This window comes from Crotalus tigris, unplaced genomic scaffold (genome assembly GCF_016545835.1).
Source record: "Crotalus tigris isolate CLP2741 ecotype Arizona unplaced genomic scaffold, ASM1654583v1 scf7180000020588.15403103151:6194809, whole genome shotgun sequence".
In the NCBI taxonomy this organism is placed as follows: Eukaryota; Metazoa; Chordata; class Lepidosauria; order Squamata; family Viperidae; genus Crotalus; species Crotalus tigris.
This window is the reverse complement of record NW_024098092.1, coordinates 1,210,959-1,236,348: the sequence shown is the minus strand read 5'-3', so window position 1 is coordinate 1,236,348 and position 25,390 is coordinate 1,210,959. Positions and strand designations below refer to the sequence as shown.

At 43.8% G+C, this 25,390-nt stretch overlaps 1 long non-coding RNA gene across 1 annotated transcript; it reads left to right on the top strand.

The window, feature by feature from the left end:
• The first annotated feature begins 16,077 nt into the window (after positions 1-16,077).
• On the top strand, positions 16,078-24,606 carry LOC120319237. Its single transcript, XR_005559716.1, has 3 exons — positions 16,078-16,662; positions 20,027-20,187; positions 24,294-24,606. It is a non-coding gene; the product is annotated as an uncharacterized LOC120319237 (long non-coding RNA).
• Positions 24,607-25,390: the final 784 nt, after the last annotated feature.

Here is a 25,390-nt window from a genome sequence, read left to right as displayed (position 1 = left end):
TTGTCCTGCCTTCAGGTGCTTTGGAGAATAGCTTGACTCCCTCTTCTTTGGGGTAGCCCCTGAAATACTGGAAGACTGCTATGATGTCCCCCCTTGTCCTTCTCTTCATTAGATTAGACATACCCAATTCCAACAACTGTTGTTCGTATATTTTAGCCTCCAGTCCCCTAATCGTCTTTGTTGCTCTTCTCTGTACTCTTTCCAGAGTCTCAACATCTTTTTTACATCGTGGTGACCAAAACTGGATGCAGGATTCCAAGTGTGGCCTTAGCAAGGCTGTGTAAAGTGGTATTAATCAATCATCCTTTCCCGGATGCCTTTTGTGGTGGTGATGGTACATCAGCCATGCAAGTGAATGGGAATGGCTCTTGAGCCATTGTCTTCAATGGGTTCTGGAGGAATTTCCTTGGCATAATGGGAAGAAGGAAGCTGGCCGAGGTCAGCCTTTGGACTCATCCAGCAGCACCTTTCTCCAGCTCAAAATGCTGAACGTTCACTAGAAATGCCTTGAATATCTGACCCGCGGCAATTTAAAAAATAAAAAGAGGTATGCGGTAACTCGGCTTTGATACCTGATTTAATATTACAAGGTAGTAAAAGTGGCAGGAAAGGAGGTGATGGCCACCCGAACAGCTAGATTGCAGACATTATTTATGATCAAAACAATAAAGTAGCTGGGGGCGTGGGGGGGTTAGAGACAGAGAAGGGAAGCCTATATCCAGACAAGCCCATGTTAGGTAATGACAAAGTCATTTCCCTTTTATTATTTTTCAATAAGGTACATATGTTGAATGCCTGTTCCATTTTTATTTTTTTTTCTCTCTCCAGGGCCTTCTTGCAGTTCCCATCTAACCTACGCTGCAGATTTCAATGCCGTGAGAGGGGAAGGAGAAAGAGGTGGTCAGGCCTCTTACACATTAAAATGGACAGTTTGGAAAGAGGATTTTTTTTTTTCTTGCAAGCAACCTGATAGATGTCAAAGAATCATTGCTCACTCACGTGGTCTGCTTTGTTTAACAATCCCCACCAAGTGGGGGGGAAGGGAAAAATCAAGGACAGTGAGACCCATGTGACTACTCCTATACATATTTACTCAGCTATAATTCCCACAGTTTCTCATGGAACGTATTCCCCAAAGCCTTGGCCATGGTGACTGGGGTTAGTTAAGAGTCAAGGCCAGTGATGGCGAACCTTTTAGAGACCGAGTGCCCAAACTGCAACCCAAAACCCACTTATGCATCGTTGGGTGCTGGGTGGGCGTGGCCCATTGGGTGGGTGTGGCCCATTGGGTGGGTGTGACCCATTGGGCGGGCGTGGCTGCGGTGGTAACGGCAGACTGGGTGGGACTAAAGAGTTCAATCAATCAATTCCAACTTTGCAAGATCTTTTTTTTTCCCCGCAAGAAGTTGAAATGGACTGATTGATTGAACCTTTTTTTTTTTTGCACACAGCAGCGGAGGCCTAAAGTAAAAAGGTTTTATAAAACCCAGCTGAAGGCCTAGGACTGGGGCGACGGCACACGTGCCCACAGAGAGGGCTCTGAGTGCCGCCTCTGGCACCCATGCCATAGGTTCGCCACCACTGGTCTGGGCCAGACATGTCAAACACAAGGCCTGGGGGCCGGATGTGGCCCGCAAAGTGGTTTCATGTGGCCCACGAAGCCATCCTGGAAACAGTGAGGGAACGGCCCCCACTGCCTTGGCCCTGGCCCTGGCCAGCCGGGAGCCAATGTACAATTTTGTGGTGGCCATCTGTGCTGAAATGCATTCAGTCTTAGCTCCACAAGGCTGTCTGGAAACAGTGAGGAACAGCCCCTGCCCACCCCCTGGGTGTATGCTGGGGAGGTGTCACCCTTTGTGAGGAATGAAGAAATGCACCATCGCCTGGAAGTGGCCAGCAAATGGCCCTTGCCTACATCACATATCCAGCTTGATGGGCTCTACCCTAGTCCCACCCCTTTCTGTCAAGAGACCCTCAGATCTGTCCCACTCCTGCCCAGGCCCCCACAGGCACCCTTGAGGCGAATGATGTAGAGCTGGCCACGCCCACCCAGTAGGCCACACCCACCCACCCCACCACCACCCCGAGGGCAACCACAATGCTGATGTGGCCCTCAATGAAATTGAGTTTGACACCCCTGGTCTAGGCTGTAGCCCAACATGTGTCAAGGGCAGCAGGCTAGGAAAAACTCTCTAAAATTCCAAGGTATTGTTCTCTGTGCTGCTATGGAAGATTGCCAAGAAAGGGGGGAGGAGGGAGGCCCCCCCCACCGCCTTCTTCTGTGCTTCAGGCTACCAACACTGCTGTCCAAAGGTGGGTAGTGTAGCGACTTCCTGTTTAAAGATTGTCAGATGATCAGTAGAGCCAGATACAACGGAATAGAGAGATGGGGCCTTGGAGGTCGTCTAGTCCAGCCCCTTGCTCAAGGAGGAAACCCCATGCCATTTCAGACCAATGGCTGTCGGGTCTCCTCTTGAAGGGATAGAATCTAGATCACATGAAGTGCTAATACCACTAGAAAGAGTGCAGAGAAGAGCAACGAAGATGACTAGGGACTGAAAGCTAAAACATGCGAAGAACGGTTGCAGGAATTGGGTATGTCTATTTCAATGAAAAAGACCGGGGGTGACGTGATAGCAGTCTTCCAATATTTGAGGGGCTGCCATAAAGAAGAAGGGGAGGCTCAACCTAATTCTCCAAAGCACTTGAGGGCAGGACAAGAAGCAATGGATGGAAACTAACCAAAGAGAGAAGCAACCTAGAACTAAGTAGAAATTTCCTGATAATGAGAACTATTAACCAGTGGAACAACCTGCCTCCAGAAGTGGTAAATGCTCTATCAGGCTTTTAAGAAGAGACTGGCCAGCCATTTGTCTGAAATGGTATAGGGTTTCCTGCCTGAGCAGGGGGTTGGACTAGAAGACCTCCAAGGTCTCTTCCAACTGTTATTCTGTTAGGAGGGGAGCAACCTATTCTCCAAAGCACCTGAGGGCAGGACAAGAAGCAATGGATGGAAACTAACCAAAGAGAGAAGCAACCTAGAACTAAGTAGAAATTTCCTGATAATGAGAACTATTAACCAGTGGAACAACCTGCCTCCAGAAGTGGTGAATGCTCACTGGAAGTTTTTAAGAAGAGACCGGACAGCCAATGGTATAGGGTTTCCTGCCTGAGTAGGGGGTTGGACTAGATGACCTCTAATGTCCCTTCCAACTCTATCATCATCATTATCATCATCATTATCATTATTATTATTAACAACCTGAGCACAAAAGCAACTGGCCTCTCCAGCCTCTGACATTCACCTTATAGCACCCTTCGTTTAGTGACCGTTCGATGTTACCACAGCACTGAAAAAAGTGACTTATGACCATTTTTTACACTCATGACCACTGCAGCATCCCCATGGCCACATGATCAAAATTCGGATGTTTGACAACGGGTTCATATGTACGACAACTGCAATGTCACACGGGGGTGTGTGTGTGTGTCACGTAATCCTCTTTTGAATACAAGCAAAGTGAGTGGGAGAAGCCACATTCACAACCCTGTTAACTCACTTAACCTCTGCAGGGATTCAGTGAAAGAAAAGTTTGCAAAAATGAGGCAAAACTCACTTAACAACTGTCTCACTTAGCAATGGAAATTTTGGGCTCAGTGGTGGTCGTAAGCCGAGGACCGCCTGTATATCTCCGGCCCGAAATATTTTGGTAAAAGTGGGGCAGTGCTTCTCGCCGGCGTCTTGTTCCCGGTTCCCAGTGAAGCAACTTTGGCTCCAAAATGACTTTACGGTGAATTTTCATTCCTAGATGCTCCTTGTCCTCGTGTTTTGTTGTTTGCCTTCCTGAGCCCTCCGTTACGGTAGCTGAGACGAGGAGAGAAGATTAGGAAAGGCTCACTAGCCTACTTTGCCATTCATTCACAACAAACAAAGAACGATGATTGATGATTAAAAATGCATTCTCTGGTCTTGTTTTGCTTTGTTTTACCATTATGGAGATATTATAAATATGGAATACTAATCAAGCCAGACCTGTCGAGACCTATAGACCTCTGAGAAGCTTTAAAGTCTTTGTTTCAAGTCTTTTCAAAAAGGCATGAATGGGATGTTAATGCCAGATTTGGACTGGTGCTGTTTTATGCTCTACTGGGGAAGCCTTAGAGCAGTGGTTCTCAACCTGTGGGTCGGGACCCCATTTGGGGTCGCGCGACCATTTCACGGGGGTTGCCAAACAACGCAGTCTGCCATTTCCCCCCCCCCCCTTTTCCTTAGCTGTGCTACTCCCTTTTATTCTATTGGCTTTTGAAAGCCAATAGAATAGACTCTCTTGAACAGAGTCTAATTCTATTGGCTTTCAAAAGCCAATAGGAATTGTCCAGGCTGTCTCTGCCCTGCTGAGCCCGCCAAAAGTCCCAGTCTGCAAACGGTGCTGCACCAGTTGAGTAGTCCTCGACTTACGACCGGTTGAGTAGTCCTCGACGGGTGGGGGTCGCGGCATTAAAAAGGTTGAGAACCACTGCCTTAGAGGGCTCAGAGGGAGCAGGTTTTTAAGTGTGGATCCTCAGAGAGTCCAAACACACCCTGTATTCACCTGCAGATCAAACCTGACATGCAACAGAACATGTAGGAATGCCTTCTTTCATACAGGTTCACCCCTAATTTCCTGATGTGGTGCTAAATCCTAATATAATTGGGTTATCTTGTGACTTATTGTGTGAACGCAGCGACTATGATCTGTAATTTATAAACCATAGTTTATGGTTTCCAGAAGTGGTGTAAAGGAAGCCAACTTGGCTGATTTAATAAACCACAGTATTTGTCCGAAATGGTGTAGTAGGGTTTCCTGCCTGAGCAGGGGGTTGGATTCAATGACCTCCAAGGTCCCTTCCAACATTATTATTATTATCATTATTATTATTATTATTATTATTATTATTATTATTATTTATTAAGGCTTTGCATGATGCATTTTCTTAGCAGTGACATTCTGTGTTTGTAGAATATTTTCCAGAGGCCCAACTTTTCGGAACATTTTGATCCCGTGTTTTTGAGTACGTTTTCTTTCCGTTGTGGCTTTATTTATTAACTTTATGTTCAGCTTTGATTTTATTTCTGTAAATTGCCCTCAAAGCTTTGATGAACAGCAGTATGTAAATCTTGCAAGCAAACAAAATGATAAAATCCTCGCAGACTAGGAGAGAGTGTACCACTTCCAAATATAGGCAGGATAGCTCCGGGGTTTTTTTAAAAAGAAAAAAAATCCTCGAGAAAAAATGTCCAAGAATAAAAAAAAACAAGTTGCCACAATTAGAAAAATAAGACAACAATGAGGATTTATTTATTTATTTATTTTTGCCATGCAGGAACATTCACTTCTTTGCATTTTTGGTTAAGCGTAATTTATCCATCTGCTTCATTTCGCAAATTCAGTCCATCTCCCCTTTGGATAAGTCTGCTGACACTTTTAAAAAAAATTTTTGTTCCATTTGTTAATTCAATGTACTTTACTTAAACTTCACGTCACAATCCTCAGTACACCATGGTCACAACTAGATAGGCCCATAGATACTGGGCTCCTTTGATTTTTTAAAAAGACTTTTAGGTAATGCTTTTACTTCTTTCCAACCCACCAAAACGTTGGGAAAATTTTTTTAAAGGTCTCTGGACTCTGTCCATCATCAAGACAATGTTCTGAAAATTGAACAGAATGGGAGCAAATTTGCTATCGTGGGGGGAACTAGCAGAAGGAAGATCAAATATAAAAATAGGCCAGATCTGACCTTGGTCTACATTACAGAAACAAATATCCACCAATACATCCCTTCTTTTTTTTCTTCCTGGCCCCATGACACAGATTGAAGGATATGCAGCCTATCCTGTACTTCCTAGCACACACCTACACACAAGCACATACACCTAAATTGTTATTCACAGGAAATATACAGATGCCTCCCATGACCACTCTAGTCGGGGGGGGGGGTTGAAAGAGATCCAGGAACTGTACTTAGTAATAGTAAAGTAAAGTTGGAAGGGACCTTGGAGGTCATCTAGTCCAACCCCCTGCTCAGGCAGGAAACCCTATACCATGTCGGACAAAGGGCTGTCCAGTCTCTTCTTAAAGACTTCCAGTGTTGGAGCATTCACCGCTTCTGGAGGCAGGCGGTTCCACTGGTTAATTGTTCTCACTGTCAGGAAGTTTCTCCTTAGTTCTAGATTGCTTCTCTCCATGCTTAGTTTCAACCCGTTGCTTCTTGTCCTGCCTTCAGGCGCCTTGGAGAAGAGCTTGCAGGCCTTCTCTAATCAGTTGGTAATAGAGAGGAAGGTCTTGCCATTGTGCTATTCCCTGCTAATGGTAAGGCCAGCACGAGTTTGGTTTGCCACATTCTGGCTGATATTGGTCCAATATCACTGGAAGGGAAATAGTTTTCCCCTGTCCAGTCATGTCCGAGTCTAGGGGGCAGGGCTCCTCTTTGTTTCTTAGCCAAGGGAACCAGCATTGTCCATTTGTGATCAGGTGGCCAAATGACTATATGCCAAGGGTCTTCAAACTTGGCCTGCTGCCACCACCCAGCAGACGGGGGGGGAATAAAAACCAAACATCCCTCACCTCACCCCCACTGCCAATCCTCAACAGAAATGCTCACAACAGCCTTGAGTTCTATAAAGTTGTAAGTATAATAAATGAATAATTCCCCACCTCTTCCCCCCCCCCATATCTTTCTCTGTTCAAGATTGAAAATGGAAAACGACGATGGGGAATATAAAAAATAAAAGAAGAGAGAATCCAGAACGATCGCACGTAATCGTTCGGGCAAGGCGGGAATGACGGAGCCAGTCATACGGCTTCGTAGAGTCCCAGACCTCCGTGTTCGTATTTCGAAATGCGAAACGAAGTAAAACTCAAGAAATAATGTCTAAAAAGCAGAAAGAGGTGGCGGTCCTGAAAAATTGGCTGACAAAGAAAGCAGGTGCACGGAGGCAGATAGGGCTACGCAAGAACGGATTGGAGCTGTAATTTTGTGCTCTTGCAAAGCTCACATTTTCCCCAACCACCAGCTGAAGTTACTATAAACATGGCCTTCTAAAGTCATCGAAAAAGACCAGCACCTCAGGCAGGACAGATCAGTTTACACTATCTAATTTTTCTTTGTGACTTAATACATTTGAGATATCATTTCCTACCCGGAGTCCTTAGAAATCCATTTATCCACCCAGTCAGGTTCACTGCCTACCAAATGTGCCCCCCCCATTTGCCTTCTATCTAATATTGAAAATTGTGTCCCTTTATTTAAAACTTACGAGCCTTCACAATTCTTACACGCCCATGAAGAGTAACTTAAAATAACACGTATATAGTGACCCAAGCTATCGGCCACAGTTATTCTTGTTTCACAGAAATTATTTTTTCACTGGGTAGGCTTTTCCTGGTGAAACATGCAGTTAAGATCCAGTTAAGTTTTGGAAGAGGCGTTCAATTATTTCTTGAAGACCCCTCTTCCTTTTCTTTCCTCACCCACTCCGATTTTATTTAGCGCTGAGCCTATATTTTTTTTTTCCAGAAAATCATTTAACTCTGCTTTCTGTCAATCCCCGTTGGAAGCTGCATTGCAAAATGGCCTCTATAATTGCACTACGTGGGATGGGGGGGGGAAGGCTGACTCAACCCAGAGAACCGTAGCTGAAGCAATCCACCCGTAACCATCCTTGGAGAATGTATTGCTCTCCCATTTCATTCCCTGCCACATCTGTACTTCATACAACCCTGTGAGGTAGGACAGCCAGACAGCATCCTAACTTTCTCGAGAGCTTCAAAGCTTTCAAAGCCCTGTGCCTGTGGCCCAATCTACAGGTAGCCCTCGACTTACAACCAACATTGAGCCGGAAAAAAAAAATCTGTTCTTAAGTGAGACATTTGTTAAGGGAGTTTCGCCACGTTTTGCCACCGTTCTTAAATGAATCACTCCGGTTTACATTAGTAACATGGTTGTTAAGTGACTCTGGCTTCCCCCTTGACTTTGCTTGTCAAACAGTCAGGAAAGGGGATCACATGACCCCGGGGGACACCGCGACCGTCGTTAAGTATGAACCAGTTGCCAAGCGGGTGAATTTTGATCACGTGACCGTGGGGATGCTGCCAAGGTCGTAAGTATGAAAAGCCGTCGTAAGTCACTTTTTGCAGTGACACTGTAACTTGGAACAGACACTAAGTGAACTGCTGTAAGTTGAGGACTACCTGTCCTGCATCACGGTATAACATTTGTGCATTTTCTCTGTCTCTAAGCCTCTTTGTGGCTATGCAGGAAGTTTTGATCCCTGCGACAATATTCGTTAGATGTATATATCTCCCTTTCGTTCAGGGCCTCAAGGCAGCCTGCTTAGCGCTCCTCCTCCCATTTTCTACCATGTAGAAAAGCAAGTGAGTTAGGATGGGCTAAGAGAGAGAGAAGAGAGAAAGACAGGGACCTGCCTCAAGGGAACTCCGGTGGCATGGACATGTCTCCCCGGGTGAGCCCCAAATCTTAACTAAAAGCAACCTGATCTGTGTCGGTTTGGAACATGTTATAAAGTTCAACAAAAAGTCCTTTGGGATTTTTCAGATACGAAATAAAATGGCCTCAATAAAAAGAAAGCAAAGGCTTTGGGGAGGCTATTGCCAGGATATACTGAGTGTCCTGGATTCATCCCTGGCTGTTCCAGGTCAGAAAGCCCCTGTCTGGAAAATGGGAGAACAACTGCCTCTTTCCGAAGGACTGTGGCAAACACTGATCTAGCTGAGCGAAAGGTCTGACTTCCGTTTATCCACTTAAAAAAGATGCTGTGACTCTAGAAAGAGTACAGAGAAAAGCAACAAAGATAATATTTTTTATTTATTTTGCGGTCACAGACCAAAGTACAAGTGCAACAAAAGAAAGCACAAGAAAAATATAATCACAAACATCACCAGAATTAACACCAGAAGCCTTGGCTAAGGGGAATTACAATGTTCTCTAATAGTAACAGCTCTTAAAGAGCAACAAAGATGATTAGGGGACTGGAGGCTAAAACATATAAGGAACGGCTGCTGGAATTGGGTATGTCTAGTTTAAGGAAGAGAAGGATGAGGGGGGACATGATAGCAGTCTTCCAATAACTCAGGGGCTGCCCCAAAGAAGAGGGAGTCAAGCTATTCTCCAAAGCACCCGAAGGCAGGACAAGAAGCAACGGAGGGAAACTAACCAAGGAGAGAAGCAACCTAGAACTAAGGAGAAACTTCCTGACAGCTAGAACAATTAACCAGTGGAACAACCTGCCTCTAGAAGCAGTAAATGCTCCAACACTGGAAGTTTTTAAGAAGAGACTGGACAGCCATTTGTCTGAAATGGCATAGGGTTTCCTGCCCGAGCAGGGGGTTGGACTAGATGACCTCCAAAGTCCCTTCCAACTTTATTATTATTGTTGTTGTTGTTGTTACTTAATTTTGTGTTAAACATAAACCAGGGCTTACAAACCACACTGGGTTCACGTATCACAGAAGCCAAAACTAAAGAGATGAGGGATGAGTTAAAGGCGATATATCAGTTCAGTTAATATAAGGCAGCTCCGTAGGACATGTAGAGCACGGGCTGTGAAAGGCTTTAAAGAGGAAAAAAGGCACCTTGAATGGAACCTGGAAATATTCCGGCGATCAGCACAGCTGATATAACACCAGCCAAATATGTCTGGGGTGTCTGAGATCTTGGTGCAAGCAAGCAGACAAGTTCTGCCCCCTGATACATAAGCGATGCATTACTGCGCTCCTGGGTGGCTCTCCTCTATTTCAAAGGGAACGTCTGCTGAGCTGTGCCTTATGGATCAGATCTGCTACTCAGCTGTCCTTCATGCCCCCACCCCTCCCTGCCAAATCTGCTGCCCAGTCTTTCTTCAAAGCAAGAAGGAATGCCCTGTCATTTCCCCCTTGTTTTTCATGGTGCTTAAGAAAAGGGGTGTAGGACGACACTCGTAAGGCTGTCGGGTTTTTTTGCTTTCTCTCGGCTCGGTGTGTGTGTGTGGGGGGGGGGGGGCTGGAATGTCATCCTTTCCAGGAAAAGCCTGGTTGCAAAGGGCTCTTCTCCCGTGGAACAATGCCTTAAAAAGGACTTCAAAAAGAGGGCTTATTTGTCATCTGGAAAAGCTATAAAAAGAAACACTTCTCAAGTACTCAGTGTGAATACCATTACTTTACAGATTCGAGGCGGCGGGGGGGGGGGGGAGCAGATAACCTTGGGGAAGCCTGACCTTCAAATAGGTCCAAATTACAGTCCCCCCCCCCTCCTCTTCTTGCTTGTTGTCAGTCCTCAGCTGTTTTCTGAAAACCTCTCCTAGAAAATTCAGATGCACACAGTCACTTGGCAATATCAGTCCAGTTAGTGACATACAGGATCAAACTATATTTGCTAAAAGGCATTTTAGGCACCCACACAAAAAAAAAACCATAAATGAAAGAGAAACTTGCACCCCCCTGTGGCCTGGGGCAGAAGTACACCTTCTACTGGACCCTGGTTCTTCTCTTGAAACCCCCACCTCGCGATTCCACTCTTTAATCTGCCTTGTTTTGCCCAGCCTTTGGTATTAAATGTTAGCCCTGAAAAAGCCTGCCTTTGCAAATCTTTGGAAATTCATTTCAGATACGTAGAAAGCAACTTTTGGGCAATAGTGAAAGCAGCAGACTTTTTTTTTTCCAAGAGAGCAAGCTTGGAAAAAGAAACATCTGATATTCAAAAAAAAAAGAGGTGCTCTGGAAGTACTCCTTTAAAGGATTCTTGCAATCCTCAGTAGCTACCAGCTAAGTAAGAGTAAATGCTGTGATTCCATACAAGAAGGAGGGGGGGGGAAGCATACGATACTGCGCTGAAGTCAGACAGCAACCAACATCTTCTAAAAAAATACTGACAAGTTTCTAGATCTGATTACTGCCAAGAGAAAAAAATAGACGTTGCTTTATGCTGTCTCTGTTCACACAAGGTCCTTAACGGGATCAAGAGTTGGAAAGAGTATTTTGTTAGAGGAACATAAAAAAAAAGGGGGTGAATTGATCTATGGCTCAAGGTAACATTATCCTGCATCTGCAGAAATTGATTTTAATAAATGGGTTAAATCGTTCATTTTGGCCTGTTATTTCTAACTTGCAAATTTGGTAAACTGCCATAAGGACAGGTAAAAATAATATCGACAAATACCCTAAAAAAGCAAATGCATTTTGGGCTGCATTTGGCTTCCTGGGGCAAAGTAAGGACCTACTTCCGGGAAAGAGAAGGGAAGGGACTATGCTTAAAAGAACAAGATTTGGGATGAGCTGCTGCTGGACAAAAACATCTATTGTCATCTTATGGGTTGGATCTCTGGGTTTGAAAATTAGGTTGCAAATGTTTGTCTCTGTTTGGGAGGGGGGGACACACATCTTCAGTGTGGTTTGAATAGCGAGTCTTTGGAGGAAAATGCTGCTGTTTTTGTGGAAATAAGCAACTGTGAGGCCTGGAGTGAAAATGAAGCACCCTGTTTAGCAGCTGGTTTTCCCACAGCTGCTACTAAACCTGATTCTGACATTCGGCAGAGGAAAAACAGTCGCACAGGAGGCAAGCGGCAAGGATATGAATTCACAAGAATCTGTGACTTCCCAAACACACACACACACACACTGATTCATGTGAGTTGACCGATGAATGTTTACCCACCCTTGCATTATCTGTATATTGATAAGTACTGGTGAGTAATGTACACCAAAGAGCAGGCAGTTTTGTACATTTTCTGTTTAAGGTACTTAAGGGATGTTGCCAATGACTCCAACTTGTCCGTGAAAACTCAACAATTCAAACAGGTCCTGATCATTACATCACTTCTTCAGCCTGAACACTCCTTTGGCTGAAGAATCCTGGGAGTTGAAGTCCACAAGTCATAAAAGGGCCAAGTTTGAAGACCCTTGCTCTAGTTGCTCTGATTCTGCAGCACAAGGGTGTCGTTCCAATGGCTGATCTGAGCAGCCCACCAGGTCCTACGATGTCTTCGTTTCTCTAGAACCTTCTCCATTTTGAACCCTGCTCCCTTTTCCCTAGACTGGAAACCTGGATTACAACCAAGCTGAGATATGGTCATAGACTATCATTTTGAAAAGATACACAGTCCCTCCTTGAGGCATGTTGTGCAATGACGGTTACTTATTTTCACCTGCAATCTTGCATATGAGGGTGCCAACCCAGCATAACTACCTTGGGACTGATTATGATTAGTTTCTCCGATCTGGTGTCTCCCTATACTGTTAGGTCTACAACTTCCAGAATTTTCATCCGACAAGATTACCTGTGATCTCCTTTGACTGGAACATTCAGCCGCTTGATCTGAATTTCAGACTACCTTCTTCCTGTGGTACGCCCACCTTATTGGCTGCCAGTGTCTAGGCCAGTGATGGCGAACCTTTTAGAGACCGAATGCCCAAACTGCAGCCCAAAACCCACTTATGTATTGTCGGGTGCTGGGTGGGCATGGCCCATTGGGTGGGTGTGGCCCATTGGGCAGGCATGGCCCATTGGGCAGGCATGGCCCATTGGGTGGGCATGGCTGCGGTGGTAATGGCAGACTGCTATTGGGACTAAAAAGTTCAATCAATCAATTCCAACTTTGCGAGATCTTTTTTTTCCCATGAGAAAAAATTGAAATTGATTGATTGAACCTCTTTTTTTTGCACACGGCGTCGGAGGCTTAAAGCAAAAAGGTTTTATAAAACCCAGCTGAAGGCCTAGGACTGTGGCAACGGCACGCATGCCCACAGAGAGGGCTCTGCGTGCCGCCTCTGGCATGCGTACCATAGGTTCGCCACCACAGGTCTAGGCTCATTTTAAAATGCTGATTTTGACCAACTATTTCAAAAGCCATAACCATCCAGATGAGGTTGTCCAAGCCCAAACATTCCCCATTAGAAATTTTGCTTTGTGGAGCCTTGATTCAGCAAACAAAATGGAACAGGTCTTGGATCTAGTTACTTGGATAAAAGATTCCCAGGAAATCTCAGGAGAATTTTCTACCTGCCGATCTACTCTATAGTCCCAGGAGACAAAACATCCCACAAGAAAGATTGGCAAGCTACTTCTGTAACACAGTCCAGACAACTGCATGGACATGTCCATGAAATCACCCCCATTCAAGGGAGACTTTATTTTTATTAAGCCTCTGCAAGAAGGACCAGCCATACCAGTTTTTCAGCGGGCAAACCTATGAAATCAATTATATTCCATCTGGGCTCCACCTCTTATTTACTGAGATGTTTACATTTGCTAGTTTGCAAATTTTGGCATTTACCGGTAGGGAAGGTTTACCTTGAGAGTACACAACCCAAAAACTAGAGCAGCCAACGATCCTACTCTATATAACACGGCTTCACAAATTCTGGATTATACTGACACTTAGCTATTTTAATTAGAGTGAAATAAAAGACTTTGACGTAAGTATATCAACATTGCTGTCCTGCGGATGAAGGCAAATATATGTGCCCCAGGATGACGATGTAGGATCCAGTCTGAGTTGGTTACCTTCTGGAGAGAGAGGATGGGCAAATGTGCCTGAAAGCTTGGAAGAGTCCTGGTGATCGACCCAGGATCCTGAACTACTGTCCTGGTTTCCATAAGCCAGTGGTGGCGAACCTATGGCACAGGTGCCAGAGGCGGCACTCAGAGCACTCTCTGTGGGCACGCGCGCCGTCGCCCCAGTCCTAGGCCTTCAGCTGGGTTTTATAAAACCTTTTCGTTTTGGGCCTCTGCCGCCATGTGCAAAAAAAAAAAAGATTCAATCAATCAGTCAATTTCAACTTCTCGCAGAAAAAAAAGATCTTGCAAAAGATCTTGGAATTGATTGATTGAACTTTTTAGTCCCACCCAGTCTGCCGTTACCACCGCAGCCACGCCCACCCAATGGGCCACACCCGCCCAATGGGCCACACCTACCCGGCACTCGACGAAGCATAAGTGGGTTTTGGGTTGCAGTTTGGGCACTCGGTCTCTAAAAGGTTCACTATCACTGCCATAAGCCTTCAATGTTTGTACACCTAATATCCTCGCCATCCTTTTTTTTCTTTCTATAGGACAGGTGCATAACAAACTTGAGGCTTAAAAAAAAAAATCATAACTTCACACGTTTGAGAAAAATCACAGCTTAACCTCAAGATCTTTCCCCACAATCCCTAACAGTCCCCAAAGCAAGAGATGTCAAGGAATAGGTGTTTCTTGCCTTATTTTGCCAACCTTTAAAGATCATCCGAAGAAACCAAAAGCCTAATTTGGCGGGCTCTCCTGCCTTTTGCCCCAAAGTTTTATCTCCCCTACATTTTTCTCTTCCACCTGCCTGTTCCCTGCAGTCCATTCAGGAAAACGCCTCTGTGCCTTTAAGATTCGGAGCGATGCCCTTTTGAAGGGGAAATTATTATATTTCAGCAGAACTTCATCCTACCGTGATAAGGGGGGGGGTCGAGGGAAAGACCAAGTCATGCCTTCCCTAGATGGGGTCAGCCCTACAGCCTTTTCACTGGAAGCACTTACTACACAATTAATGGGCGCCTCTATCAAATGAGGGACAAATCATAAAATTAGGGAGATGGAAATTAGGCACGGACAAGTGTTCCAGGTGCAGGAGGAGGGGTGGAGATTTATGGGGGAGGCTGTATTATAGCTAATGATTTTTGCTAATGACCCTCCAAAGTAGGAAGTGGCAGGAAGCCACTTTCGGTGGGACACCAGAAAAATCCTGCCGTGCGAATGAAGGGCATCCCTTCGGTGATTAAAAAAAAAAAAAAAAAAAAATTAGCCTCTCCTTCACGAAAATGACCCCCCTCACCAACAGTTTTCTTCGAGTCAGTTAATGCTGCGCAGGCAGTTTGCTCATTAAGAGTTAGACTTTCTGTTCGAGCAGAGAGACGTGTTCCCACCGCTTCCTGGCTCGCGAAGGAGCGCGGGCGGTCTGCTTCTCCTTCGCGCTGCCTCACTTCCCCGTAACTGTATAAGGCACATATTCTTCTTGTAAAAATCATCCGGAAAAGCCCAAAAATGGCATTATACAAATTCAGGTGGAAGGCCTCCTGCGCTGATCTTCCATCTCGACAGCCCAGGTATCACTTCTGGTGTGCATGGTTCCACTCCCTGTCTACAGCTCTCACTAGACTGGACAGCCATTTGTCTGAAATGGGATAGGGTCTCCTGCCTGAGCAGGGGGTGGGACTAGATGACCTCCAAGGTCCCTGCAACAGTGTGAAAAATGGTCACAAGTCACTCTTTTCAGTGCTGTTGTAACTTGGAACCGTCACTAAGTGGACTGTTGCAAGTCAAGGGCTACCTGTGTGACAACGACAGCAACAAAAAAGGAAACCTCATCTTTTTTAAGTAACAAAAAACAGTTATGAATATTACGACTGAAAGCAAGTCAAGGGACTTTAAAATAAAAGCAGTATTCTTAATTTGACTACTCTAACCGACCTGAACCTTAAAATCAACTTTGGTGTTCTTCAAGTTCCCTTCCTTTTTAAGCTGTCTTAGAAATATTTTTATTTTTAAATCTTTCTGAGGGTGAGGCTCTTGCATATATATGCGTAGGTGTGTATACACACAAGAGACAAACACTTTGCACCCAGTATCTGTTGTGATCATATTTTAATTGTAAGCTTTGTGATATTCTAAGAGGGTAGACCTCAAACAATCCCAGATGTTGTTGGGACAGAACTCTGATCCACCTGGGTTACTGGCCATATTAATTGGAGATGAGAGCAAAAACTGCCCGAGGATCAAAGTTGGGAATTTATATTGGGAACTAGTGCAAGCCTTATATATTTACCTAAACGAGTTCTCTTAGAAACATTTTATTTTGAAAGCCAAGCAGAAAGTCTGCAACATCTGGGACTTACATACAAAGGATGTAATGTTAGATGAACTGGCATATGATACTGTAAAAGATATTCAAAATGCCACTATGGCTGTAAAATTATAGGAATTCAAGATAAGGCAGTCTTCATGTGATACAAATAAAGTAGTAAGGAGACACCTTCTGGGGGGGGGGATCTGAGCTTCTACTATGCATTTTAAAGATCCTCCTGAATAACTGCAGCAAGACTTACATTTTTTATGCTTTGTAAGATATGAACAGGCTTTGAGCAATTTGGTAGCACGAGAGGCCCAAAGAAGACACTTTTCTTGGAGAAGATGAAAACACAAAATACAGCTGCACTGCTCTCAGATCCCAGGAGAGGCTCAATCTTGCCAGAAGGCTTGGTTTGTTCGTTGGGCCATTAGTTCTCTGTTCTTGGAGTGATAAAGATTCTAAGTTTCATCTCAAGCACTCATCAGAAGTGGAAATGGACAGTGATTCACAGAAACAAGAGCGTGTGCCAAAAAATCAGAGCTGGTGGATTTTGCTGACCTGGAATGTTAGACTTTCTCCTCCTCCTCCTCCTCCTCCCCCTATTCCAGCAGCTCCTTGCGAGAACCTAATGTATTTGACACAGCCTGAAGATTCAAGTGCCTGAAAGACGTGGAGCGTGAAGGAAATGGAAGGAGAAGAGAGAGATGGAGCCATAAAGCATGGAAGAGATTGAACAGCGAATAGGAAAGTGATACCACAGTTAGCATGAGGTGTGGTTGTGATCATGATTATTGGGATAAATATGTGGAAAGGTGGGTGCAGTTCTTGTGATCTGTAACCGCTTGCAAAATCTTTCTGTTTCCTAAATCCAAAAAGAATCAAATATATTTTCAGGGTGTTTTATGGACATGCCTACTTGATAGACTTGAGGATAAGATAGCAAAGTAGATCTGTTCTTTTTTCTTTTTGCATCAATTGCAAGACTGTGGTTGCTGTCTATTCCCATCAAGCTGCAACTGGGCCACCCAATGGGTTACAGGCTCTGGGTCTTTTAAGTGTTGGGGATTCAGATTCAAATCTGCCCTCGGCTGCATCAACAGAGGGATAGTATCAAAATCACTTGAAATGTTAGAATTGCTTTATAATGCTTCTGTAAGATCACACTTGGAATATGGCGTCCAGTTTTGGTCAACCCAATACAAAAAAGACGCTGAGGCTCTAGAAAGACAAGAACAATGCAGATGATTAGGGGAGCCTAACCCATACGATGAACAGTTGCGGGAACTAGGTATGTCTAGTCTAGAGAAGGACTAGGGGTGACACAATAGCAGTCTTCTCACAATTGAGGGTCTATCACAGAGAAAGGGGGGGTGATTCTTTTCTTCAAAGCACCTGAGGACAGGACAGGAAGTAATGGTTGGAAACTTATAGAAGAGAGATCCAACTTAGAACTAAGGATAAATTTTCTGACTGTGAGAACAATTAACCAGTGGAACAGCTTGCCTCTAGAAATTGTGAGTGCCCCATCGCTAGAGATTTTCCAGAAGAGATTGGACGACCATTTGTCTGGAATGGTATGGGGTTTCCTACTTGAGTAGGGGGTTGATAAGAAGACCTCAAAGGTCCCTTCCGACTCTTGTTATTCTGTTTGACCATTGAAACGATTTTCTACTTTTTTTGACAGCCCCTTTTTCATTGTCATAAAATAGAACCGATTTTTAAAGTAATAGTCCAACTAAGCAGGATTGTATGCTGCGGTTTGTTATTTTTTTTCCCCACTTCCTAGGACAGGGCTGAGAGCGTTCCTGGCCCAAAGTGGCCCAGCCAGCTTCTGTCCCTAAGGCAGAAACAAATCCTGGATTTCCTCAGTACTTTAATCATTACAACACGTTGGCTCTCATCAGCACTTGTCATAGATAGAAGCTAAATTATGATGTGAAGTTGGAGCATATGCAGTATCTGGGACAAATAATTATTTCTTTGAAGAATAATATTTAGACCCCCCCCAAAAAAAAAACAAATGAGTCACAATGCTAAACATTACACAATCTGCAAAGACCTGGACTGCAGTCCTGGGATTCCACATGAGCCCAGGCTTCCAGCAGACACTGGGACGTCCTTTGAAATTTGCTTTGAAAAATGTGGATTATACAGCAACCCTTCCGGAATATCTTCTGAGAGATTATCGTCTCCTGGAGACTTTTCTGAATATTTTGAGATCTTCTGTTTAATAGGGAGATTGTAGGAAGAGCACTGAAGCCCACACAGCCATAGCAGAAGTTTAGCTGAAGATCAATCTACAAGTTGATTTTGTTCGGGGTACCTGCCACGGCCTTTGCTGAAGGGTTTGCTTAAATTTACACACCCGATTATTTTGATCTCTTTATCCACCCAGTGAGTCAAGATGGATAATTATAACATGCCAAGGGGAAGAATATTGATTTCAACCAGGTATTGCGGCACTCAAAACTCTGGGTAATTATGGACATCATTTGCAACCAGTTCAAAAGCTGCTCTGGACCTTTATAATCCCAAGATTTTGGAGGGGGCGGGGGAAGAGTAAGAGAGAGAGAAAGAGAGAGAGAGAATATTTATTGTAGGGATATATATTTAGGGATGTATTGAATGTGTAGACACATAGGTGACTCCACACATATAAGTGTACAGAATATAAGTATATAAGAATCCTGAATTCTGGGTCCAGCAAGAACAGGCTGAATTACATGTATACATTTTTGTAAATTAATAGAACAGTTAAGCTCTGTAGATTTTCCTCTGCATTATTTCTCCTGCACTATTAGGAAAGGGCAGTGAAATATTCAAGAGTCTGCACTTTAGAAATTCTGCTCAACCTCCCTTTTGAAGTTTCAGCAGACCTTTCCTACATATTTTCGAGAATCTATGTTCCTGATTTTGTGGACTAGAAGCTTGGCCTCTCAAAAGAAGAACCTCTGCATCCTGATTTCCACGCTTGTGACGTGACTAAAAACATTGCTTACATCCTGTAGCAATTTTGGCCTGATTTATGTTTTCCAGACACATTGTTGTCAATCAGAATGACATTCATTTTTGATTAGGAGAACAAAAATAATAATATGCAAAATCTCCAACGGACGGGGGACATGTTTTTCTCGTAGCAGGTCAGGTTAGAATCAGTCTGAGATACTTCCAGATTACCAGCTGGAACCTATTTTTTCTCATGAAACAAAAGCATCCCAAGAGGAAAACAACAGTTCCAAATAAATTTCCCAGAATGGTTTTAAAGGAGAGATTCACATTTACTAGTCAGGCACCTGCTCTGCATTTGGAAAGTTGTTACTTCTCCTTCTAACATCTTCAGCCAGAGATCCAGCAAGGCAAACTATCATGGGAAAAAAACTTTCTCTGCTTCAAATCCTGCCAGTCAAAATCCTGATTCTGGGCTTGATGGAGATATGTTGATATCAATGTGTTGGCCTTCTCTCATTGCCCTTCTCCTCAAGGCCTTTTCCAGGCTTCCCTTCCTGTTGAAGTAAGCCAGAGAATGACTGGAGAAGGAGACTTTTCAAGCCTGGTGCCCAGCCTGCAAAAATTCTAACTTTGCTTTCTCTTTTAGGTTTTGCAAAGGGGGGGGGGGGGGAAACATCCAATGGAAGAAGAAGAAGATGCCAATCTACTGTTCTTCACTATGGATTTCCTTCTGAAGAAGGTTGGAGGTGGTGGGGTGGTGGAAGGGAGGACAATGGAGCACGTGCGGCATGGTATAGAGAGCGTCTCAGCTCTTCTAGATCAGTCACGCTTCCTAATTCAATAAGGTGAGAAGGAGCATAATTTGATCAGATTTGTTTTGCATCACTGCAAAAACAGAAAATGAGGGGCTGCAGAGCCGCACCAATTTACTTCATCCGACCTTGATTAAAAGAAAATTAATTGCCACATCTCTCAGGATATCTCAGGCGGCAACCAATGGGCTTTCGGGAAAGCCACAAAAAAAGGGGGGAGAAGGGGGGTTGAGAATAAGGCACAGAGACGGTTTGCCCTTTCATCTCTTAGCACAAATGGCTGCTCTGGCAGAACAAGGAGGCGGCGGGAGGGGGGGAAATAACAACAACAATAATCACAACCTCCCCAGCACTCGGGAAATCAGAGTCCCCTCACTCTTCCTGCTCCCCCTGGCTTTTGATTTTGTGTACCCAGGCTGCACCAACTCCAGCTCAGATTAGTCGAAGAAATCTCCTATACGGCATATGAGGGATGGATTCAGATAACCAAGCCAGCAAATATGGTGGAAGATGCCAGCCAACCCAACTGAAGGGTCCCAGGCTGAGAAAGGTGGACACAGACACACGGACACGCAGGTAGCCCCTTGACTTACATCCACAATTGTTGTTAAATGAGACCTGTGTCAAGTGAGTTTTGCCCCATTTACGACCTTTCTTGCCGGAGTCGTTAAGCGAATAACTGCAGTTGATAAGTTAGCTTCCCCTATTGCTTGTCGCAAAAGGGGATCACATGACTCTGGGACACAGCAACCGTCATAAGTGTAAGTCCGTGGCTGATCTGGAACCGACCTCTCGGGTGCTTCCACACCCATAATACTGAGGCGGTGGTTCTGCAGGGATCCGTCACCTAGTTTTATTCCAAAGATCCCAGCTTAAACAATGAGGTCTGGCAGCTCAGGTTCGGCTCCAAGGGGAGCAGGCAGCATCGGGCGAGGTTGACAGGATGCGAAGCAGAATGGGACAAGGCGATGCGGGACCATTTAACAATTCAGCTTAATGATTTAAAATGAGTGAAAAAAATATATTTTAATTTTTGACATTCGTATTTTATTCTGTCCTTCCTTTTGCACCCGTTCTTTAGTGCTTCTGTTCCACCCTTTCTTTGATATCAGTGTAATTCTTGTCCAACAGCGAGTTGGCCTCTGTGAGTTGTCAGAGGATAGTCTCCAATGTAGGGTTGGGCCCCCCTGGATTTCACGTTTTCGTTCTCACCCTTACAACAAACAGCAGCGACTGCAGAGGATCGGGTATAAAATCTGGCCCCCAAATTAAGTTTTCTTGCATCTGCTTGGCTCTGCCTTCCACTGCTTATTAACTGTGAACATATGTCCAGAAGTACCATGCGGGCAAGTCTCCCCAGGTTAACTCCAGTAAAACACAAAAGAAAGCAGTTTTACTCCTTAATAATTCATGGGCCTCTTTAAAAGCCCCTGTTCAAAAGATACACAATTCCTCCTCTTCCCCAATTTTCTGATGTACTAATTAACCAAGATCTGCATCCGATGCTATTCTCTATTGGACCTGGGTGACACTTTCTCTTCCTTCGACCAGACACAAAACCATCTGCTCCGCTCATCCATCACTTGTACTTTCTTTAGCATTTAGCGTCATCTCGACAAGTTGCAGCTTTCGGATAAGATCTTTGCCCATACTAAGGCAACCAATTTAAAAAGATAAGGGAAGGGAAAAAAAACATAAGCCTCCTTTTAACAGTGCTAGAATTTAGACCCTAAAGGTAGCTTTTCATTCCCGCTTCATTTCTTCAGTCAGAAATCAAAGAAAGGCATCTTCTTTGCACAGGCGCAAACAAGCATATTTGAGGAATTATTTTTTTACTTGCAGAGGTCTCTGGCACAGAATCCGTGCTGTTAGGGTAGAGTTTGGTATGTCCTCCAGTGCTTCGTTGGGGCATTAAAACATAAACCCTCAGTCAATCACAACTGGAAAAGTCCCAATCTCCAGAGTAGCCAAAGAGTTGAAATGAGCAAAGGGCACCCAGTTCCATCTTCCTACAACTACTCTGTGGAGCATATCCACTCAAATGGATCTTGCACCAGAAGGCAGGATGAGAAACAATGGATGGAAACTAATCAAGGAGAGAAGCAACCGGGAATTAAGAAGAAACTTCCTCACAGTGAGGACAATCAACCAGTGGAACAAACTGCCTCCAGAAGCGGTGAATGCTCCAACACTGAAGAAGAGAGTGGATAATCACTTGTCTGAAATGGTATAGGGTCTCCTCGACCAGGGGGCTGGATTAGAAGATCTCTGAGGTGCCTTCCAATTCTGTTATTCTGTCTCTATGTCTATATATTAATTATCCCAGACCAATTTCATTGGGAGTTCCGGTAGAGCTACACAATTATTTTAACTCAGGTTTGCCGAAAATTGGAATTAAAAATCCTTATATCTTAACCACCAGGAATCAGATATCTGAATCTAATGCCGAACATTCAATGTTTTTGTTTTATTTGGATGGGGTACCAAAATTGTGCACGCTGCTAAGTCACGTACCACGTTTTCCCCAAAATAAGACCCAACTGAAAAATAAGCCCTAGCATGATTTTTCAGGACGCTCGTAATATAAGCCCCATCCCCCCAAAAAGACCCAGTTAAGATCATCAGCCAGATGGACGCATTTAGTACCGTATTTCCCCGAAAAGGACCTAACCAGAAAAAAAGCCCTAATGCGTCTTTTGGAGCAAAAATTAATATAAGATCCGGTCTTATTTTGGGGAAACGATGAGTAAGCTGCTAAAATATCTCAACGTGGCATGTAGTTAACAGTTCCAAAGGAAAAAACACAGGCCCCCCAAAGTCAGGTAAAATGGAACAGCGTTTTCTCACTGCAAATACTTGTGTACGGTAACTATTTATTTACCAATCAAATTTATAGTCCACCCATCTAACTCACAGAGCTACGTAAGTCTGCCCTACACAGGTTGAGTATGCGGTAGAGACAATCATGTTCAAAAACCGTGTGTCTACAGTTGGGTGCGTGTATGTGTATGTTTGGGCACATAGTAAAAAGTACAGCATGTGTTTCAGAGTTACAGGGAGTTGGGGATGTTTAGTAATTAAATCCCTTTTCATCCTTCTGCACCTGTCTCCTTCTGAAAACTGAGAGAACAGACGTCAACCGGGACAAGGGCTGGACTGAATACAGCCAATTCTGAAATATTTATTAGCTTGTGACACCACTCAATAGCAGAAGAGGAATGCTGCTTAATCCACCCAGCAAATGCTCACTCGGTGGAGGGGCATTTGTCTACAAGTGCCTCATTATATTTCAACTACTGCCTAGTACTTTGTCAAAAATGGTATCGTTTTTAATTTGTTGTCTATATTTGCTTGCAAGCACATGGCGGCCTCCCTCCAGCCCTGCTCTGCTGGTGCGGCCAGAAATTTAGGAGCACGACAAGCGTAGATTTATTTTGCAAGCAACCTTCTTAATCGGTCGCACAAATTGCAGCCAGAGTTCTTAATTTCAAATGGCGGGTGGTGGTGTAGGTAAGATGGGATGCACGCCGGGTTTCATGTATGGGTTCCGCTCACTCTTGATCACACCACTGAACTCAGCCTTTCTTCCCTTCCACATTTTGGAAAAAAAAATAGAGGGTACAAGAAGTAGAACATATCCTTAGTTGCTATCAAATGAAAGAGCAGAACTGGGGAAAAAATGGAAACCTGTCATAAAATTCCACCCCAGAGTCATTGTCTTTGCTCACTAAAACAGTGGTTCTCAACCTTTTTAATGCCGCGACCCCCAGCCGGTCATAAGTTGAGGACTACTCAACCAGTCGTAAGTCTAGGACTACTCAACGGGTGCAGCACCGTTTGCAGAATGGGACTTTTGGCGGGCTCAGCAGGGCAGAGACAGCCTGGACAATTCCTACTGGCTTTGGAAAGCCAATAGAATTAGACTCTATTCAAGAGAGTCTATTCTATTGGCTTTCAAAAGCCAATAGAATAAAAGGGAGTAGCACAGCTAGGAAAAGGGGGAAAAATGGTGGACTGCGTTGTTTGGCGACCCCCGTGAAATGGTCGTTCGACCCCAAATGGGGTCCCGACCCACAGGTTGAGAACCACTGCACTAAAACATGAACAAAATATTGTTTTAAGTGCATTCCACTAGTGGATGAGACTGGGACAAACTGAGTGATCTATCCAGATCTCTGCTGTCCTTATCAGCAATATCCACTGATATGTATACATTTACTAGTGAAGTAAGTCCCATTGAATCCAGTGGAGCTGTATTCCACTGTAAGGAAGGATAAGATTGTAGCATTAATTGTATTTAGCATGAATAAATTGTGTATTATTTATTCATTTTAAAACTATAAATAAGCCTTAAACCAAATGAAAAATTCCAGTCTCCAAAATCGCATTTTGTTTCAAGATCTCCACTCTCTCCCTAGGTCAACCTATTCAAAATTGTAACTGTACACAAAGGTTTCACTTTCAGATTTCTGATGTTTCTTTACCTCTGCCCAAGAAGGCTTTTAGTGCTCTTTAAACATGACCAAATGGGATCTCAGTAGGTCAAAAATTAGTTGATCAAGTTGACAGGTTGTTATGGAAGTTGAAGGCCGATGCATCTGAAGGATGCCAAGTTGGGGAAAGCTACAGACATGGTTGTCTCAAAGGTGCTTTTTCAAACTGGACTGTTTTTTTTTTTTCAGAAGAAGAAAAGAAGAGAAAGAGGAAGAGGAAGAGGAAGAAGAAGAAGAAGACAATGTTTAGCTAGCCAGAACTGATGAAGCTTTTTGACTGAGAATCTCCACAGACACCCAGACATGATTCCTTAAAATGCACTATAGATGGTCTTGTACATCAACAGTGCACAAAATAACACACAATATTTTATCAGAGCTTTTTAAAAATAAGATTCTATGCTAAATTAGTAAGTTCCATTGTTCAGTGGTGTATACTTATGCCAAATCAAAGTGTAACATTAACTTGCCCATCAGAACCACTTTCAATAAATGTGTTAAACTAGGCTAAAATGGGGACAGTATGCTGTGTTAGTTTGTTGTATGAACCAGGCTTTAAGCTGTAACACATTTTATTTGTTTGGCCACAACAGCAATATTATTTTATTAACATGGATTAAGAATTTATTGTGTTGCGCAAATGCCGTCATTAAGTGTAGATAGCTACATTGACTACAACTACTACTATTTTATTTCTAGTTTAGTCATTCATTTGTTCACTAAAAAGTTTCTAAGTTGTTGGTTTCAGAGGGACAAGACAGTTTATATAAAGCTCACAACAATAAAACCTTCTCCTCACATCACAACTCCTCCTAAAATAACAGGAAAAACTCAACCAGTTCCAAAAACAAAATCTGTCCAGGTCTCTGTATGCATGTAGAAATAAAAGTTCTTAACCATGGAATGCAAGGAGAACAGAGATCTCACAATAGTGATAGCACTTAGACTTATATATCGCTTTGCAGTGCTTTACAGCCCTCTCTGAGCGGTTTACCAAATCAGCATTTTGCCCCCCAAAAAACTGGGTCCTCATTTTACCGCCTTCGGAAGGATGAAAGGCTGAGGATCAGGATTGAACTCCTGGCTGTGGACATTTAGCCTGCAATACTGCATCTTAACCACTGCGCCACCGTGGCTCCTCAATACGTATGGGACACGCACTTTCATGGTGGTGTACTGCTAGACCTACAAAGACCATATTTTGCATCCATTGTACTTTCAAGTTGTCTTCAAAGTTTACTGCATGCAGATCACCATAGTTTATGCACATGGTTGTAAGAGCATGG